At 45.4% G+C, this 19,922-nt stretch overlaps 1 protein-coding gene across 3 annotated transcripts in view; it reads right to left on the bottom strand.

Moving 5' to 3' along the window:
- The window catches only part of TSPAN18 (tetraspanin 18), a 106,318-nt gene that overhangs the window by 65,565 nt on the left and 20,831 nt on the right, over window positions 1-19,922 (bottom strand). The window lies entirely within an intron of this gene.

Genomic DNA, 19,922 nt, shown 5'->3' with positions numbered 1-19,922 from the left:
AATCACTACTGCTCCTACCCTATGGCTGGCTGGCAAGGGCTTGCTTCCCTCCGCTCGGACTCCGGTGCTAGTCGCTCATTATTATTCAGCACTTGCTCAGCACAGACAATACACACACTTTGCACTGTAGAAAAGCAAAGGAAGGCACTCTTCCTGCCTCAGTGGATTTATATTCTAAGGCCATCAATCTCATCCTGACACTTGGTACATGCAGCAATCAGCAGATGGATCGCTGTCAAAGCACTGCATCCTTTTACCTTTCCTATACTAGAGAGAATACATCTATATTTGGTGCCTCTTTTCAGAAAACAAAGCTGGTCAAAACATTTTGAATTGCAAACTTTCTCAACCAAAACGAGGGAGAAGAGAAATGTTCCACGGTAATTCTCCCTGCTTTTCAAATCACTCTACTCAAAAAGGAGCTTTGAAGAAAATAATGTTCAAAGAATATTTGGAGCTAACTGAGCACCGCTCACGGGGAACCAGAAGAGCCTGGAGGATGTTGATTCTCCTTTGGTAAGGAGGCTGTTTTTAATGTGATTGCCTCAAAACTAGAGATGGGAACCCCTGTGCAGTGTGATCACCAGGCACTCCAAACTTGGGGTATTCTAGTGGCAAATCTTAATTTGATAGGATAGGATAGAATCAGAGGAGTGGAAAGAAAATTTGCCCTGACACAGACAGGGTAGCAAATGATGTGCCCAGCCAGTGACATGCAGTACAGTAGCCCCGTATCTGATGGATACACACCTGCCAAATTAGTCCTGCAAGGCAGCTAGCAACTACAGCAACTTGCTCCACATTGTTGGCCACGCTGGTGCCGTCCTGCAAAAGCAAACGTCATGCTTCTTGATCACAAGTGAGGATGAGCTAAAGCTATCCTCAAAAGCTATCCTGAGTCTCATAACAGTAAATAGGAATGAATGGACCTGGGGGCTTTTTCAAGCTGTTAGATCCATAATCATGTGCTGCTCCCAAAGCACACTAGAACAAAAACTGGGGGTGGGAAATCTATCCCTAGGGAAGTGCTCTAAGCTTTACTGGAAGGAGAACTTGGCTCAGTTTCCCACCGAGAAGAGCTGGAGACAGCAGATATCCATCCACATGGATATCCATCCACACGGCAGCTAGCTACACAGTGTTCTCCAAAGCCTCCCTGGGTCTAATAACCAGACCTACCCTTTGTGCACGTAACTTTTGGATGCACAGGCCACAGGTACAAGCATCCATCAATACTGGTGCTGGTAGAATGGAAACCTCCTGCTGACCCTGAACACAAAATCTTTCTCCAGTTCATTTTTCCTGTCCCCCGGTAATCATTCATCTGAAGCTAAGAACTATGCTAAATCAACACAGCTCTAAACCCTGCATATTTTCATTCCTCAGTTTCTAAGGCATAACACCTAAAATCCACTGGAAAGTCTGGAGTTTTTACTCTCTGCAAAACACTGGATTTACTCAGAGGGCAGTTCCTCCTGTCTCCCACCTCCTTCATCTCATACATCACCACCGGGTGAGAAAGACTGCCTGACCACGGCTGTAGCTTTTTGCCACTTCATCCTACGTGACCTTCAGCAGAACAACTGAGTTTTTGCTGCCTCTCCTCCAAACATGAGTGTTGTGGGTGCTGCCGGATGCATTCAGGAGGCTGGGGAGAGTGCTGCTACACCCATCAGCATCTTCTGGATGAGGATCCTGCCTTTCGGAGCCTCTGAGCAGCTAACTGTAGCTGCCAGCCATATCAACACCACATAACACCAGTCAAGCCAGCAAGCAGGACTTTCCAAGCTAAAAAGAGACATAGCCTGGGCCTGGTGACACTCTGCAGGAAGAGCTGCACCATTCACCATTTCTGGCCTCCTTGAGGCAGCAAGAGAAGAGGTCCCTGGGTGCCTCTGATGCTTGCACACCTCTGCACAGGAGAGACCTCTGGCTCTGAGCTGCAGCCTGGCTCAGGGGCAGTCATCAGCAGGGCCAGCAACCCAGCACAAAGAGGTAACTTCAGGCCCAAAGGTCTTAAGGGTAGGGTCTGAAACGTGGCATTTATGTTCAAGCTGTGATTTAAGGTTTACATTTGGGTCTGTACATTCTGGACTGCCTACCTCCTCTGGACTACACGGGTGAAGCAGATGCTGAGTCCTTCCCCAGGAGCTGGAGGCAAAGAGACACAAGAAGAGCATGCAGAGGCTGAGCATCCTTTCCCTCTGATGGCAGCAAAAAATCATCCATCTCACTGAGCATGCTGGAAGTCAGGGAGGCAAATGACAGCACTATGCATCGGGACAGAAATTATGCAAAATTATGCATGCAGACACACGGGGAGAGGGAGGGAACCAAACTTCTCCCAGTTGTGGCAGACAAAAGGTCTTCCGCGTGTGCCTGCAGTCTCCTTGAAATCCCCAAAGGACGGGATACACAAGTCCAGAGAGAACAGCCCTAAATGAGTGAATGATATAGCATACAGGCTAGACTTTCTTCTTGCTGACTTCAGCTTCACAGCCCTGTGACTCCATTTGCATTGGTGGTGCCAATCCTGGTTAAATTGAGGGAAAAATCAGGTCCCTAGGGTGCAGCTGGGGCACCAAACTGCAACTGTTTTCCTGTAAAGCAGTCCAGGCATACGCTCAGAAAATAAGAGTGTTTTTATAAGCTTAGAGGAAAATGCCACAGCACGGGTTGCACAAGGCACAAAATACCATGCGCCCCCTTTGCCCTAGACTTGTTTTAGCAATCTCTGACTGCTAACATCAGTTAACTTTAACAGAATTTCTATTTTTGTTTTCAAAACAGCTTACAAAACTTACAGCAGACAAAACTGAGTAAGTGAGAAAACTATGCAGACACGAAAGCCTACTTTCCATTCCCATTAAACCTGAAACCCTTTCAGGTATTCTCTAGCAGCTGCGACCATCCTTTGGAAAGTTTCTAGGACATCTGTTGGCTAGCTGCACGCCAAGTAACAGAAGCCTCTAAGAATGTCTCTCTCTCTCTCCTTGCAGAAGGAAAAACAGAGATTAGATTTGTCAAACAGGGATAAGAAGTTAACGGGGCCGATAAGGTTAGACATGCCAAGCAATTCAGCAAACAATTCTGGAAAGAACGATTAGATCTAGGGTAACTAAGTATGATAAATGCTGACTTTAACCCAATTACTTACAATGATTTTAGAGGTCTGTGAAGAGCTGAGCACTACAGCCTTGTAATGAATGAATGTGCATGAGACTGGGCAGGCACTATTCCTCACCCCACCTCCCAAAGAACCAGAAATTCAAGTTAAACAGATCTCGTGGAAAAAAAAAAAAAAGGTCTTTGGATTTTATAAATTCAAAACCTTTGTCTTGGCTCTAGCGTAGTCTTGATAGCAAGGAACTCACGATCAATTCCCAAATCAATTTTTTTCTTCCATTTCAGAAAGTTAGCTCTCCTCAAAGATCTTTATGCAAGTTAAAAAGCAATGGAGACGTATGCTCAGTTTCTGCTCTTTCCGAAGCAAGTTTCCCCTCTCCCCCTACAAACAACATCAACTGGAAGAGTCAAAAGAAAATATTTGTATTAGAGAAATACTCCTTTCCTTTTTCTCTAAATTACAAGCCCAAGGCTGTGAGGCCATTTTCTGCTCAAGCTGGTGTCTCCTCACTTTCTGAGGCTCTGCACTGTTGTTGTCTAAGAGTGCAACTGAGCCAGCCCAAGCTCTGCGGCTCACTTCAGTCGTACAGACTCAATACAAAGATCAAGGATTTGGGAAGCCAAGACCATTTTCATCAGATTTATAAAACCCTTGACAGGGAAAATATCCTGGTCTAGCTGCACAACCCCAGATGACATTTAATAATAGCAAAGACAACAACTGTAGGTTAGGTCAGAGCGTTTCTTGGTCACCTAGGCTTTGATGTATGTGGCTTCAATAATAAATTCATTTGCTGTATGCATTTTCATGTTGAGGCCTTATCCAGAAGGAATACTGGCTCCTTTTTCTGTTCCCCCTGCCCTCCAATCTGCCTTTCATTTATGTCATGAAACCTATCAGCCTAGCTTTTTTCATCTCATTTATTTTGTGGCCGTGGCTTGCTGTAACATCAAAAGACTTCTTTAATATTTTGGTAAAGAGCAGACATGTACACACACACACACGCGCGCGCTTTACCTATTTTGAATGGGGAAATTTTGAGGGAAATTGCTTGGAGAGGTTTAAAAAAAAAATACTATATTATTAGTAGCACTTGTAGAATGCAAATACAGCTCCCAACCATCTTTAATTGTTCAAAAAAAATTCTGTACATTAGGAAAAGCCTTGAAGTTACTGCAAAACAGCAAGCTCCACACCCACTGATTATTTTGTAGAAAAGAATACTTTTTTAAAAAAAAAATATTATTGCAAGCATTCATAGTTACAACGTTCTTGAATTATGCTGGAAACCTAAAACAGAGCTGAACATAAACAGGATGCATCAGCACGCTCCGTGCTGAACCAGCAAATTAAATACAAAGCTACATGAAAGAATTTTGCTTCAAGATCATATGCTCCCTCCTAACAACAGGGTTATGGGGTCTCATGTGTGTTTTCTCCCTGCAAGGCTTCAGTAAGCCAGGGCAAGCCTGGCTGCTGCAGGAGAATGCCTGGAGGCAGTGGCCCTGCAGGGCGCAACCCTGCTGCCAGGGCTTGGTGCTGGCCACCAGCCCCGCTCCCCAGCATCGCCAAGGCAGCTCCTCGTTAGCAGCAGCTCTGTGTTTGCAAACCTCAGTGACTTCCAGGCTGAGTTAGCATGCAAGTGTAGTAGCAAGTGGAATTCCTCCAAATCAGCTGGTATAGACCCAAAGCGAGGCTTACGGTCCTCAATGTGTGCAGCTGCACGGATGTAATTCGGGATGACCAACATATGGGAAGGGAAGCTTAAGGTCCCTGATTATTTTTTTCCTAGAACTTTTGTTTAAAGCTTGTCTGGCAAGCAGTTACAGGACGGAGATTTTCAGATGGATTACATTTGTTACTATTGATTTAGAAGACTTTGTGTCTCAATGGCTTCATGGTCAGAAATTCACCTATCGATCAGGTAGGTGCTGGGCACAACTGATAGATAGTTCTTGTAGCCACTGTTGTTTCACACACATTTCTTTTCTCAATCCAAGATTAAACTACTGAAATGCACGAGCAATTCAAAACCTCCAGGAACGGGGTGGGGGGGCTCTAGAAAAAAAATAAAAGGTGGGAAGGAAACCCTGTTAAGTAATGACTTGGTGTTAGCCGGGGAGCACCAGCCCTCTGTAAATCATAGCTGGAGCAGAGCCTAATGCTCTCCAACTGCTCCTTCCCACCCCAAGGCTTGGGGGCACCAACTATAACCAAAAAGGCCAGAGCAAACACAGGAGCATTTCCCTAATTGCTGAAAGATTAAATGCTGGACGTGGAGGCTGCTTAAATCAAGCCATTACATAAAGCTGATGGCCACCAAAGTGTTGAATTCACCTGCGTGCTCAGGAGGAAGAAAAAGAAGAGAATGGTCTCCAAATAAATGAAACTGCCACTGCTTCCTGTCAGCTCATTTGAGGGCTTACTCGACAGGGGACTAAATACCACTTTGCCCCAGCCCTGAATTCCCATTGACAGTTCTTTGGCTTCCAACTCTACGCTTTGCTAGCAGCTGTTCCAGCTACGTGGATTGCACCCGCAAAAGAAAGCGCTTTTCAGGAGGAATTACTTGAGCCCAGACCAGGGTTTCTGAGGCTGCTTGGCCCATTTCAACCTGCAATTTGCTTTGCTGAACTTTTCTTGAAGAGCGTGGACTCATTGGAAGACACTTCTAACTATTGCAACCTCAAATATCAAGGGAAATACATTGGCTCTTCAGTCAGTCTACAGTACCAGGCAATACCTGAATACCAGAGGGTTTTTCTTTCCTGCATTTGCTCCCACTGATGCTTATCTTGGTGCAGGGGAAAAGTCCAGTGGTTTGTGGGAAAGAATGGCTCCTGTGAGACAGCCTGTTTGGAGCCCTGCTTCACCACAGATTTCCCGAGTTATTTGGCTAGGAAGCCTCTCTGGGCTTCTTCTTCCCACCTGGGGATAAAGTCCCTTCTCTGCAAATCCCACCAAGTGTCGTGCGGCTGAACAGCAAAGTGGGGTGGGAGAAGGAGGAAGGAAAAGCTGAAGGCTGCCCAGATGGCACCTGATGGAAGAGCTCCCACATGCAGGAACACGCGTGTCCAGGGGTGACTTCCATCATTTTCTCCTTGGCTGGTCAGTTTTTTCCTGAGTTGATCAGAACGCCAGAATCACAGGCAGTAAGGTCATGTGAAAGCACAGCTGCTACTGGATGAATGAGAGCCCCAGACTTCTAGACAGAAAGGTATGCCAGCACAAGCACTGTCTGATGATGCCGTTTACCTTCAAACCCTTCTACTGATGCTCTTCCATTTGTAAGACACCTGAGTGACAACTAAAATGCTCAATATTTAGCTAAGAAACTTATCACCTGGTTTATTCAATATGCTGGCACCTGCTTTGTTCTGGGCAGAGGAGGAGAGAGAAACAAACAGCAGAGAACAACAATGGAGAAAACTGCAGGGATGAGGAAAATCCCCAAACCCTTATGTGTACCTGATAAAGAGCGGCAACTCTGCTATCTGCTGAGCTTATGAATTGTGAAATCCCCGGAAAAACTACTGGTCAAACAGGGTAAACAAAGAGATAAAAACAAACAAGTGTAATGTTTGAGGGGTGAGAGGCTAGAGGGTGAAACGGACACAGGCTTCTCCCTCTCTAAAAAATAAATAAAAAAATCTCATACCTAGTCACAGGAACAGAGGTTAGTTCTCCACCTCATGCACTGTGGAGAAAATACAAACTAGCAGAGAAGAACACCTCTACTATTGCACTTGGGCTTTGCACCCTAATTCGGAGAACAAAATATTTAGATAAATCTTGGCAGAAGAGCATTGAAGGTGACATTGGCAGGAAAGTAAAAGCAAATATGATTACAAGAATTCCTTGTAAGCACCAGCCCCTGAAACACAGGCGAAGATACTGCTGCTTATAGGAAAGTAGTCAAGAATGTCTTTCATTTATTCATTTCTCATAGGACTAGAGTAATTTTCTTTTCATTCCACATTTAGGTTTACAGCAGGCTTTAATTCCCTGCGATGCGCAGGCAGTACTCCGCAAAGGATGGACACGGAAACTATGCAGAGAAGACCGCTGGTGAGATAACATTTACTTTAACTTCAATTTTCTGGTGACACGTAGACGAGTTTGAAAATAATAAAGGTTGTCAAAATATTTTCCATAATAAACTCCTACACACAGCGCATTTACAAGACCAGCAGAGTTTCCTACCCAGCTGGTGCACTGGCTGCTACCAAGAGAGTCTCTGTTTGCTAAGACGCCGTCCAAGCCCAGGCAGGAGCTGCCTTCTTGCTACTCCCTGTCCTTGGTGTTACACCGCTGACTGCCAGAGCCTGCACGTTGTGCTGCATTCTCTGTAGGGGCTCAAATGGCTCTCACTTTGGGGCTAACTGATGACCCCAAAAGTGTTGACTGCCCTAAAGCAATGGCAGAGGAAGACAACGTAGCTCTGTAACAAGAAATGGCTCTGGGTAGGCTACAGAGGATGAAACAGATTTACTCCCTTGCTGTACTTCACATTGCCATGGATATGTAGGAAACAGGGGTAAGGGAGGTTTCCATTTTGCAGTGGCACCAGTGGCAAGACAGGCAAAATAAATGTAAGGGGTTCTCTCAATTTGAGAATAGCAGATTTGTCCCCACCAGCCATGCTACACTTTCCATCCCTGGCTTGGGCTAGCAGCTCTGAACACAGACTGTGAGGCTTCTTTATTTCAGACCTTCATTCAAAGCCTTAATAAAGCTTTTTTTTAAACCCCCCCCTTTTTTTTTTTTTTTAATTGGGGATGTAAAAAGAGAAACAAACAAAAAAGCCCTCAAAAACCCACAACAGGGTGAGGCGCCCGTGCTGTCTGCCGTAATAACATTCGCTAATTAAAACACAAAGCAGCCAGGGCTGCAGGATTAATGGACATGGTTTCCTCTTTTCAAGTCTCGCCCGCTGACAGATCGCCTCATTCCTTCCTCGCTCTTGAACCTCTCAGTTAAAAAAAAAAAAAAAAAAAACACCGAAAAAAAAAAAAACAGTTTGCTTATCTTACAGTGTGAGGTTGCCACGGAAACCGCATCCCCCTGTGAGATGCTCTGTCATAACATTTCAGCACTGTATGGAAGGCTTAAAGACACAGCATCCTCTGCTCTGAGGGCTTCGGAGCCAGCCAGAGTCGTTGCAGATGAGCAGCTGTCAAAGCCAGCACAAGTTTCAAGTCGGGAGAGAGAGGGAAAGAGAGATATCACAGCAGAAACATTCCCCTGCCCAGTTCTTTGGGAAAATCTGCTCCTTGAATGGCTGATTAATATTGACCAACAAATGCTTCTATTTGGTGTAAGACGTTCTGGTTTTGGGAGAACCTGCCTCCTGACCGCCTGTTGGAAGAAAGAGTGCTGGCACCAAAACATAACCCCGTCGTTCCACCACGGGTTAGCACAAAGCACCTCTTCAGTCGAGGTTTTGTGTCAGATTAGCCTCTGAGCCCTAGTTTCTCAGTCCTTTGGTAAGAAAGGAAGAAAAAAAGTAGCAAGCGCAGTAATTGCCCATAATGGGAACAGGCCTCCTATAGCCTGCTCCTTAATTACAAGGATGGCTTCCAGGCTGTAATCACTAGGGGTCCAGATGGAAGTTCTCCAAGCTCTTTGAGGGACAGAATGTGTCAGTTATTAATTAAACATATGAGGCAATTAGCCTCAAAACTTTGTAGTAAATCACTACAGCTGTGTTACTTTCACTTTTTCCTTTGGTGAGTGCAAGCAAATGCACAGTGCATTTCCCAAGGGGGTCACGAGGACCGCAGCCAAAAAGCATTCCCAAACAAGACCTTTGTTGTTGGGTGGGAAAAAGTATCTGTGGAAAGCTTGTTTACAGAAGTCAGCTACTTCACAGTCACATCCCTCACAACAGATGATGGATTCTGTATATGACAGCTAGTCACTGCTCAACCCCTTTGGGGTGCAACGCAGCTGAACTCTCTCTGCCACCCTAACCAGCAGCCTGGTGTTGCTCTGGGACATCACAGGGAAGAAGTCATTTGTGTATTTAACACCGGCCATAGTTCAGCATCAACTACTGACCTTAATTCATTGTTTTTTGAGCTTGTCAAGACTTCTAATCCTGTAGATTCCTAGGTTCTGTAGCACTCAGTTGCTGCCTGGTCACGCATTTTATAGTAAGATGTTGTGTTGCATTCTTTGTCTATCTACAAGTTCAGAAAACAAAATCACCATGGCTTGTAAAATCCATTTAGTGATTTATTCTAGTGCTAGTGTTCACAGACTAAGTCTCCTCTTGGTCACATCAGGAAAACCCGACATCATTGCATCCTTAGTCCGCATTTCAGTCTCCCAGCAGCTCAGTGCCACAGCTGGCAGTGCTCTGCATAACCTGCACCATGCTCAGGGTAGGCTTTATAACATCTATTTGGCACCCCAAAGAAAAAGGCAGAAGGCAGGGATGAAAGGAGAGTTTGTGTTGCACAAGAACAGAAATGCACCTTAGTTTCTTGTATTTCCAAGGTACACTATGGGCAGGGTGTGCTATAACAGGAATTAAGTCATCCCCTTCCAGAAAGGAGCAAGAATGGGCCTTTAGCAGGCTCCAATTTTAAGCTTACAGTTACAAAGTTGAGTGCAGAAAGTCAGGCATACTACAGCCCACAGAATAGGCAGAGTGTCACAACATTAGTACTATCTCCATTTTTTTTCTACCCCCCCAAATATTAGCATTAAGCTTTAACAGTGAAAGTAATTTAACCATGCTAGTACATTTAAACCTTGAGGGTCTTTGACATTCATGAAAGCAGGGAAGTTGTTCCGTATACAGAAGGTTACCCAAGAGTAACCTGATAAAAAAAACGAGCATCAAAATAAACCCAAACATCAAAAGAATAATCTCTAATTAAATATGCTGGGGATTTTGTCAGCCTATTACCAGACTCTTGATGATCTTTTTCTGATTTCCCAGGACTCAGGCAGGAATAATGACATTAAATATTCTGTGTGTACTTGGAAGAAAAGAAATGTGGGCTAACCTACACAAATAGCTTCAAACGACCCCTAGGATCCTGACTTGTAGGTACGAAAAGGTGAAATATCTACTTGGTCAACTCCTAATATATTGTCACTGCCAAGCGAGTCCCAGGAACACTGTGGCCAAAGAGCTTCTGTTTTGTGGAGGTGATTGGCAAGATGCTACACCACTTCACAATGCGCAGGCAGACTGCTTTTGTCCTTCAGAGCTTTTTTTTTCTTTTTTTTTTTTTGGTAACAGTTCTGGACCTCTATGCCTAATTGCACCCACTTCATCTGTGAAGAGAGATTTATAATGGAACATAATTTTGAGGGATTAACTTTGATGCTGGTACGCGGCCCATCCAGAAGTGACAGCAAAAAATTTATATTAGCTGCTGTTCCTGCCAAAGAATAACAGAGAAGCTTATTACACAGGCAATCAAGCTCCCAAATTAGTGCTGATTTTCACCCCATGCCACTTTGCTGCTGTTAATGATGGGAAGCAGCAGCAAATATGAAGCAAAAAGCCATCAGGAAGCTAGCTTTCAATTTTTATTATTGAACGGGGTGACCAAAGCCCTTGTTCAGGTACAAATCTCATCACAGGCAATGAGAGCTGAAGGATCCACAGCAAAACTGGAAGAGCCATCTACTGACCACAATCCTTACTGAAGAGTTTCTGGGGAGCTTGCAGTTCAGAGTGGCTAATTCACAGGGCTAGGAAAGCACCAATCTTCTCCCTTTTTTCCTCCCTTCCAAAGGATCCTCCTAGAAGCTGTGGCCAAGGCAGGGCTATGTGATTTTGGGAGCCAGTCACGTTTATTTGGCACTACTGTCTCTGTAAAGGTACACAACTATGGCATGAGCAGCACTCCCTTACCCATAAGAAAGGGATACTCTCTGGCTCCTGTGACACTCCAGACGTCTGATAGCACCTCCAGCAGTTTGGGACCATCTGTAGGGACCATCCCCGCCCTAGCCAGGACTGAACCCAAGACATTTAGATTTGTTTTAACCCATGGAGACCCCAGTACAAGCTATAATGGTAGCCATCAGATTTCCACTTACAAAACTAGACAGGTAGGAGGCCAGGGCTCTGTCTAGACTTTCTCTACCACAAATCTCTTGGAACAGAGTGTAAGTGGACAGCACTTTCACTATGAGCAAGCTGTGAATTATGGTGCTTAAAATATTGGCGTTGCTCTGCTTCACTGCCAGCATGATGCTCTTGACAGACCTGAGCCACTGGAAGCAACTCAAAAAGAAATAAATCTGGAACAAACCAGAAGAAACCGTGCCCCTTCCTATTTTTCAACACAGGAATGGAAGCTTCTTTGGGATCTGCCATCTGAGCAATGCACAGAGGCGTGATCCAGTTGTATATATGCACAACGTGATATGCTTAACAGCAAACACAGCTAGAAACAAGCCATCTACCCTGGAAAGGCTGCGACACCAGAAAGTTAACCAGCAGTTAACCAGAAAGTTCACACTGAGCACCTGTCTTTCCTTCAAAGAGATCCTGATTCCTCAGATCACCTGAACCATTTCCCATTCACTGTCCCTTCTCAGTGGCTGTTGATTCCTGTTGAAGTTGATTGTTGAAGTTAGTTTAAAAAACAAACAAACAAAACACTTCTCTTTTCTCCTGACTTTTGTGTCTTGAAGTTAAGTGGCACTTCTGTGATAGGCACAAGAGTACTGCAAGATTCTTCCCTTTGAGGGGAAGCAGAAATGGATGTGCCAGTCTCTTCTCCCTGGTAACCGAAGTCAGAAGGCCTGAGAATGGCACAAAGACATGCTGGTGTAGGTTCAGATGGGACACTGGTTAAAATGTCTTTACTGTGAGGGTGGTCAAACACTGGAACAGGCTTCCTAGTGAGGTGGTTGATGCCTCACTGCCTGTCTGAGGCATTTGGATAATGCCCTCAATATGCTTTAATCTCTGGCCCTAAAGAGGTCGGGTGGTTGGACTCAATCTTTGAAGAACTGAATTATTTTATTCTACCCACACAAAGTCATGTAAGTTTTCTTTCAAAAACAGGCTAATGCCTTACTCAGCTCTTACTGAAAGCTGCTGGATTTCCTCTACCAAGTTACAGACTGGAGTGATCTTAATTGAAATGGTGTATACATGCAAAGTGTGTCCATAGTTTGCACAAAGCATCTGTGGATTAATCCAACCAAATAAAGGTTGCTGTCATAGGTAACTGAAGCCCTGTAGCATGAAGCAGGCCTTCTTGCAATGTGCTAAGAGGGTAACAAGCAAAATGTTTCTCAATATTTTCTGCTTTTTCGGACTGTGCTTCTCACAGTTTACTTCTTGGCCTCAACTATAAACCTCTCAGTGTAGTCTCTCCTAAAGCTATAATTTAACAAGACTGGCTACTTCTGCCCACACTATGCATGGCCATTCCTACGGCTGAGGAGAACCAGTGGATCACTCGCTAATCCCAACATCTCCAACTGCTACTGAAAGAAGGCATTGCAGTCAGGAGGCAAGGGAGAGACAGACCCTTAGATCAGCTCTGATACAGGGACGTTTCAGTCATGTCATGTACTCCTGAGCGTGGTGAGACCAGGATGACAGTCTGGGCCTGACAGCTCTGTGACATCCCTTCTGTTCACTTGCTAATAGAGTCTAGAAAAGCTTTTTATGGTAGCTGGCAGCAGCAATAATAGTAACTTGAGATATGTTCGTGCTACACTCACTTCGCTAGTGTTTGGATTAATGGCATACTTTCATAAATTCTCAAAGCAGGCCCCCTCACCAGAAAACACTCAGGTTACAGGGCCCTGCTCTCCGGGAGATGAACCCAAGCGCTCAGCATCTCACCCTCTTGTGAAGCATCCGCTCCTCTCCCACGCAGATCCCCTACAAAGTCCTGTACCTCCTGGGCAGAGGGGGGATTAAACCAGGACAGCTATTTTTAAGGATGCAAAGACCCGAGGGGTAATTTTTCGAGGGAGTAACTGTGATTCACCACTGTGCAAATGGGTAAATAAAACCAAGGTAGGGCATGAAGGGGCTCTTAGAGGGATATTTAAGTTACAGCTTCAAAATACCAAATAAGCAGTCCCATGGGTGGCAGCCCAGAGGGTTGCATTAGGCAGGTGGGTGCAGCCATGAGCTGGGTGAGGCAAGGGAACAGCCCTGGGGCTGTATCGCTCTGCACAGGGCTCGTGATGGGGAAGGGAAGCAGGCAGGGGCTGCTGCTTGCTAGCCCCTCCAGAGGAAGTTGCTTTCAGCCTCCAAAAGTGTGCTTTCCGTACATCAGCCAGCAGCTCCTTCATGTACAGCCTCACCGTCAGCACTGCAACACAGGCAGCAACGCATGCGAGAGGGGACAGCTCGGAAGTGCTATGCCAGCAGAAGCAGCAGAGTGAGTTACAGCACTGGCCTCGGTGCCATCGCAGAAAAAGAACAGCTGGAGTCAAGGGTTTGTGATGTGAATTGCTCACAAAGACTGAACGCCGTGGTTTAACCCAGGTAACAAAGCACATTTAGTGTATGTACAGCTCTGGTGGTTGATGGCATGAGGGCCCACTAAAGGACCAACAGCTGCCAAAAACATTCTTCAAGTGCAGAAAAAGACATACCAAAATGAAACCAAGCCACAAGGAATCAGCCACACACAATGGAGAGAGGGTTGGGGAGGAAAAAGGGGGCCTTCAAGACCCCAAGCTCTACTGCTGGACACTTGCATCCATGGCACGTGCAGTGGGGCCAAATCAAACATACCGCAGTTGGCTCTGAGCAAGGTGATGTGCTTGTAAGAAACAGGAGTGCTGTATGAAATGCAAGCCCAGGTTCCAGCAGCTAAGTGAACCCACACCCAACTTATTTGAGGCTGTTTACTAGGCGCCCTGATGCAGCTGTGTTACTTCCAGTTCCAGAAGCAGGCTTCTAAACGCTGTCGCTGGCATCTCCTCAGTGTGGTATATAGTCAAGGGTAAAAATAGCTTTTACACATCTTTACACTTGTCTTCCCCTCCCTCTGTACTTCTGTTTCTCTTCTTGTAAAGAGCAGAGTAACATCAGTTAAGCCATCCAGCAAATGTAAAGTGTTTATGGTGCCTTCTAAAAGGGTCACTACAGCCACAAAGCTACCATTGCAATTAGTGATTTGAGGTCTAATGGAGCAGGAAGCTGAAAACTACACAATGGAAGCTTTAGAGAACGTCCACACTAAGCACACCACGTGTGCATTAGGCTAGAGGCAGCTGTGCCCAGACCGATTTCAAGGTCCTCTGGAAGACTGCTGCATGTGCCCGAAAGGACCCGCTTCTTTCAGCGCCTTTTGAGCCTGATTGAATCAGACAGTCTCAGTGGTTCTCACATACGAGGCATGCAAGTTCAGCAGCTATGAGCACCCTTCTCCTTGCTGGTATGCTCTTACCCTTTAAGCTTGCTTTAGGTATCACACTCGGAAGCTAGAGAGCTTCATTAAAGCTATCCAAGGGTACAGGGCTGATAGAGCCAGGCATCATCTCTGCAACTGCAACACCACTAAGTGCAGGACTGTGTTTTGCTTTCCATACTGGGCTGGCTGTTGGAGCTGGTAGCCCCAACAAGGCATCGGGAGCTGCCACGAGCTTTACTGGCTCTGGCACACACTCCCTTATCTTGCTGCATGCAACTCTGCCTTGGCAATCTCCACGGCAGCTCATGATGCCTCTGCATCTCAGCTTTCTCATCCATAAAACAAGGGGGAGCGCACTGCATCTCCAAATCTCGATGGTGTTCTGCATTATCCATGGTTTGCACACCACTAAAAAGAGACCAAGTAGTATGCTTCCTTGGGTAGACACATCAAGAGAAAAGCTCTAGTCCCAACTTGAAGGATGTATGAAAAATTAATATCTTTGAGCCTCCTTTATCCCCATCAGCAAAATCCACCCACCCCCATAATTTGCTTTGAAATAAGGGAGAAAGCACTAATTGTTCAGAATTATTTGCTGGCTGGAACATCAACATCTAAGATCATTCTCTGCAGACATGAACTTGCTCTATCCCAAGGCTTGGGAAAGTACCAGTTCCCCTGGTGCACAGCACTATCTTTTGAAAGCCTCACCACAGCATGCACTACATGAACTTGCCTGTCTGAACCTAGATTGTAAACCAGAACAAAATATATTACTGTGAAATGTGCAAGACATGTCTGAGCAAGTTATTTCTAGACAATTTTCCTGTGAACATCTAACAAAACTGAAGTTTACGTTAAATATACACTGAGGATTTTCTCTTTCTTTTGAGGGCAATCAGTGTCTGAGTTCCTCTGCCCCAGGAGGTACTGGCACAATCCACTCTGATTAGACTCAGGAGGGGGAGCAAACAGACAATTACCCTGATAACAATCTTATCTGAGGACAGAAATGAGATTAGCTGCCTAGCTGCAGTGATTCTTCCTCGGATTGAGAGTTAGGAGGACCGACTAATGCAACATGGGATAGAGGGAATTTCCCCACAGAGCATGATGGCAAGTTAAGTAGGTGAAATTCTTCCTGTACTGGTCCCTTTCAAGCAGGGAGAGCTGTCTGGTAGGACAAAGCGACCGGGTTCCTGGATAGACGCCGTCCTGAAAACACAGTTGAGCAATTTGTTCCTTCTTGTTTTGTACCATTATGCACGATATCAGAATTCAAAAGCAGTGACATCAGCTGGGAGAACAACTCCCTCCAGCTATGCTTTCTCCTATTTTGTTTTTGCAGACTACTCTCAAAATTCTCAGATGGCACAAGATGCATTAGGTTTCCATGAACCTAACAAACAACACTGTTGGGAAGTTCTCTTGAAACAGTTTTGATTTTATGTCTCTAACTTAACTTCCGTCTTCTTAGTTATTCCCTTTATAACAGCTAGACTAATCCCTCTCCCCTGGGTGTTTACAGCCTTCACATCTCTGGAACGATCTCAAGTAACAGCGAGGGCAACATCAAGGGATATTAACAGAACATCCCTGAGATAAGGATCCCAGATAAGTCTGTACTTATAAGAAATCTTGCAATGAAAGAATAGCTAATACAGTAATAGGACAGAAGCCAAATGGCTCAGGACTTGCCTACGCTGTACCTGTACCAAGAGGTTTACCCTGTGGGTTTCCTTGCACTGGACGCACAAAGCAGCCTGACAAACATGCCGTCTTTGTTGCTGTAATTCCAGATGCTGTGTGCTCTGCTATTCAACCCAGAGGACAACAGTTTCAAAAACTCTTTACATTTTCCAGCTGCAGGAAAGGGACAAGGACCTACAGAATACAGATTCACCAGAAACAGCGTACCCAAAAAAAGAATAAAAATCACAGACCAGGTAAATAAAGCTGAAGGCAAGCTCAAAATCAATAAAGGAAAAATTGCTAGTAAAAAGGCAGAGGGGTAAACTTTCTCCCTGCAGCATATGACAGCACTCTGCTTCAGTATTTGCAGTTTTCTTTACACATCTCTTTAGACTAAGATGAATGTCCTTATAAAAAATACAGAAGCGAGCAGGCACAAGAGAGCCAACTGCTATACTTCTGCCTCGCTCATCTGAATTCACAGCATTTATTTAGTTATAATCCTTCACATAGGAAGTTTATTTATACAGACAGGGATTTCTGGAATTCTGCAGGATTAGTCAATCTACAGCATTCTCAGCGCATGAGTTTTAGCATCAGAATTACACTGCCTGGATGTTCAATGCCTAGAGTAAATATTTGCGCTGATGAAGGTTAAACAGATTAGTCAAGATGAAGCCAGGGTGCTCTGCTTATTTACTCTAAAGCTTAAATATTGCTCTTCTTCATTTAAGAAGCCTAGTTTAAAAGAAAAACACACAGAAGCGACAAATGAAACGTACTTGCCCAACTCGAAGCGAGACAGCACCAAGATCTCTATCGTCATGCATGTGACAAAGCCACACGCTTGCATCGCACATCTCACACTCCTCGGCCTCGTTACGGGAAGCGCACAGAGGAAACAACAGCTTCAGTGTGAGCTGGCTGCTCTGAGTTTCAGCTGCACCAGGGAAATGGCATAAACAACCACCTCCCCTCCCCGCACCAGTTGTATTCAGAAGCACGAGGGAAATAATTGGTGTGAAAACCACTTGCAGTTCAGTTTGAGATGTAAGGAGGCAGTCAGGAACAAGGCTGCTTGAGACAGGATCATGTCCACACACCCTACCAAGGGGGAGATTTCCAAACGCTCTCAGCAATGCTACACGTCAGCTTTCATCAATTCAGCAATAAATTCCTACCATTTTCAGGCAGGGTTATGTTAAACTAGTTCGAAATCCTGGCCCCACCTGCTCCATCCGCCAAGCTTGCGGTGCTGATTTTCTGCAGCATGTCAGGTGCCTGATCCAAAGCCCCTTCGCTGCCAATAGGCTTTGGATCAGATGACGAAGGAACAGTAGTTCAGCGTTAGAGCCAGAAAGCAAAACTGGTTGATTTCACTGTTTGATACACGGAGATTAAGATTAAAAGCAAAAGGATAAGCGATTTAATAAAAAGCAAAAAAAAAAAAAAAAGACCGTGTGTCAGCAGCTACAAAACTAGCTGAAGTGAAGAGTTTAAGGAGGAGCAGGCAGGCATTAGAAGTTTACATTTCAGTCCACTTGTTCAGTTTCAATTTCTGAATCAATTTTATTTCAAGGCACAGACATTAAAAGGTTTTCTATTAAGGCACCAGGAGAATAAAACCCATGTCTCAACTAAATACCTCTGCAGAAAGCTACTCCCAGTTGCTGGTTTTCCATCCTTTACTACTGCTCATCATCCATCCCCTCTGAGGCTGGGTCCTGTTTACTGCACTCTCAAGAAAATTTGTGCAGAAATTTTGGACACTGGAAGAGGAAAAAGTGCCGATCCATGTTTACTCTGAACAGATGTAACATTCCTAAGAAGCTCTCAGCTGACTGCCTTTGAAGTCTGGAGGAAAAAAAAAAAAAAAAAAAAAAAAAAAAAAAAAATGGCTCGACCTTGAAAGCAACATTTCTTCCCTTAAAAGAAGAAGTCTCTGGGGACTCTTGAAAGAAACAAAAAGCAAATTCTCCAGATCCTTATCTCATGCTATTTTTGAGAAGCTTTTGTTTCCTTGCTCTCCTTGGGGTGTTTTGAGTCAAGAACTTTCACAGACAGTGTACACGTGCGATGGGCTCCTGCCCCCCAGCACCAGGCTGGGGCAGACCCCACAACTCCACTTGATGTCAGCCCCGTCCAGGGAGCGCACAGCAACACCGCAGCTGCAGCACCGAGCACGACAAGACAGGTTTTGTGGCAGGCAGCTTGCAAAGAGAAGTTTTGAGGATGCAACGCACTGACCCAAAGTGAATTCACACCCACAAGCGCTGTCACAGCAAGCTGTCCCTGGGGACAGACGTGGCTCTGAAGAGCGCTCACGCAGCACACAGACCCGCACACAGCACCCCCGGATCTAACAGCCACTGTGGCCTCTCACACTGCCATGGCTGGAAGCATCGTTATTGCAGCAGGCACAGCTTGCACTTACCCCAAAATTTCCGCTGGTGACTAAATTAACTTTAGCATGACAAAAGGGGTCTGCTTTTCCTGTTTTACCTCCCTCTTTCTGCTGCCATGTCCTCAGTGTTTCTCTCCTCCTTTCCCAAGCTCAGCTCCTCCTCTGTTAGCCTGCCCTATTAACCTTCTCCGTTTCCCACCCACCCAAATTTGCACATTATTACGCATCCAAAGCCTTTTGTTCAAGGTCCTCAAACAAAAGCGCAGCTATCATTTCCTGGCAAGAGGTGCCTTACACCCAGCAATCACTTAGGGCGGCTCTAATAAACCTCATTTCTCCCAAACACAAAAACAGGGCATGCCAGACAGGCGAATTCAAGGACATGTCCTTTCCTGAATTCCACAGAGCAAGATAAGCCCGTGAGCCTTGCACTTACTTTATCTTAAGTAAGAGGCTTCCCCCATTCTCCCACCCACCAAAAAACTAATTATTTACCACTGAGGCACGGAATAGGTTAAAGTTTCCTCTGTCTTGTCTCAGCTCCCTTCGCAGATTAGGGGAAAACAATGAAGTCTCCGCACTTCATGATATTGCTAATGCTTCCTGTGGGGATAGCAGCGCCTGCTGCAAAGAGGATTATGATTACGGTTTAAGAGGAGTGTGCACTGTACTGCCGCAAGAGGCACAGGCTTATCAGAAAAGAAACCAAGCTGCCCCCAAACTATGCACGCGGGACTCCTGCCTGCCTTCAGCTCTGGCTGATGGCTCTGCCTTGGATCACACACCCGCTTATCAGGAGTGATAAAGCAGCAGCTGGGCTTTCAGGGAGCATGGGGAAGGGGGAAATAAACGAGTCACACCGTGCAAGCAGCTTGCATACGTTCACCATCAGAACACCCAGTGATGTTTACCAATCATCCCACCACATTCATCTGCATTGAGACACGGAGATGGCCGGGCATGTCAGAGCACAGGGGCTGTGCATTCCTGGTCACAGTTGGGAAATCATGAAGGAAAACTGTTGAGGGAGCTGTGCTAGCTGTGGTGACGTTGGCTGGCCTAACACAGGCAAGACTGCAAATGCTTTGAAAAACACAACACCATCAGTTAGACCTGCTCCGAGCAGAGTTAGCTTTGACGTGCAGCTTCAAGTGCTGGTGAAGGGTCTCTGTCAGACCTCTTGGTCTTACTGCTGAGTACAGAGCTGACTCAACTGGAGAAAGAACAAGGAATTACAACTGAGCAGTTGTAAAACATACCACCCATCATTCTGGGCTCTCAAAGGTGCCATCAGCAAGATAGCAGCATACTCACACCCATCCATCTCTACCAGCTATTA

This window comes from Aythya fuligula, chromosome 5, assembly GCF_009819795.1.
Source record: "Aythya fuligula isolate bAytFul2 chromosome 5, bAytFul2.pri, whole genome shotgun sequence".
NCBI lineage: Eukaryota > Metazoa > Chordata > Aves > Anseriformes > Anatidae > Aythya > Aythya fuligula.
The sequence above is the reverse complement of the archived record's forward strand: the minus strand, read 5'-3'. Positions and strand labels throughout refer to the sequence as shown.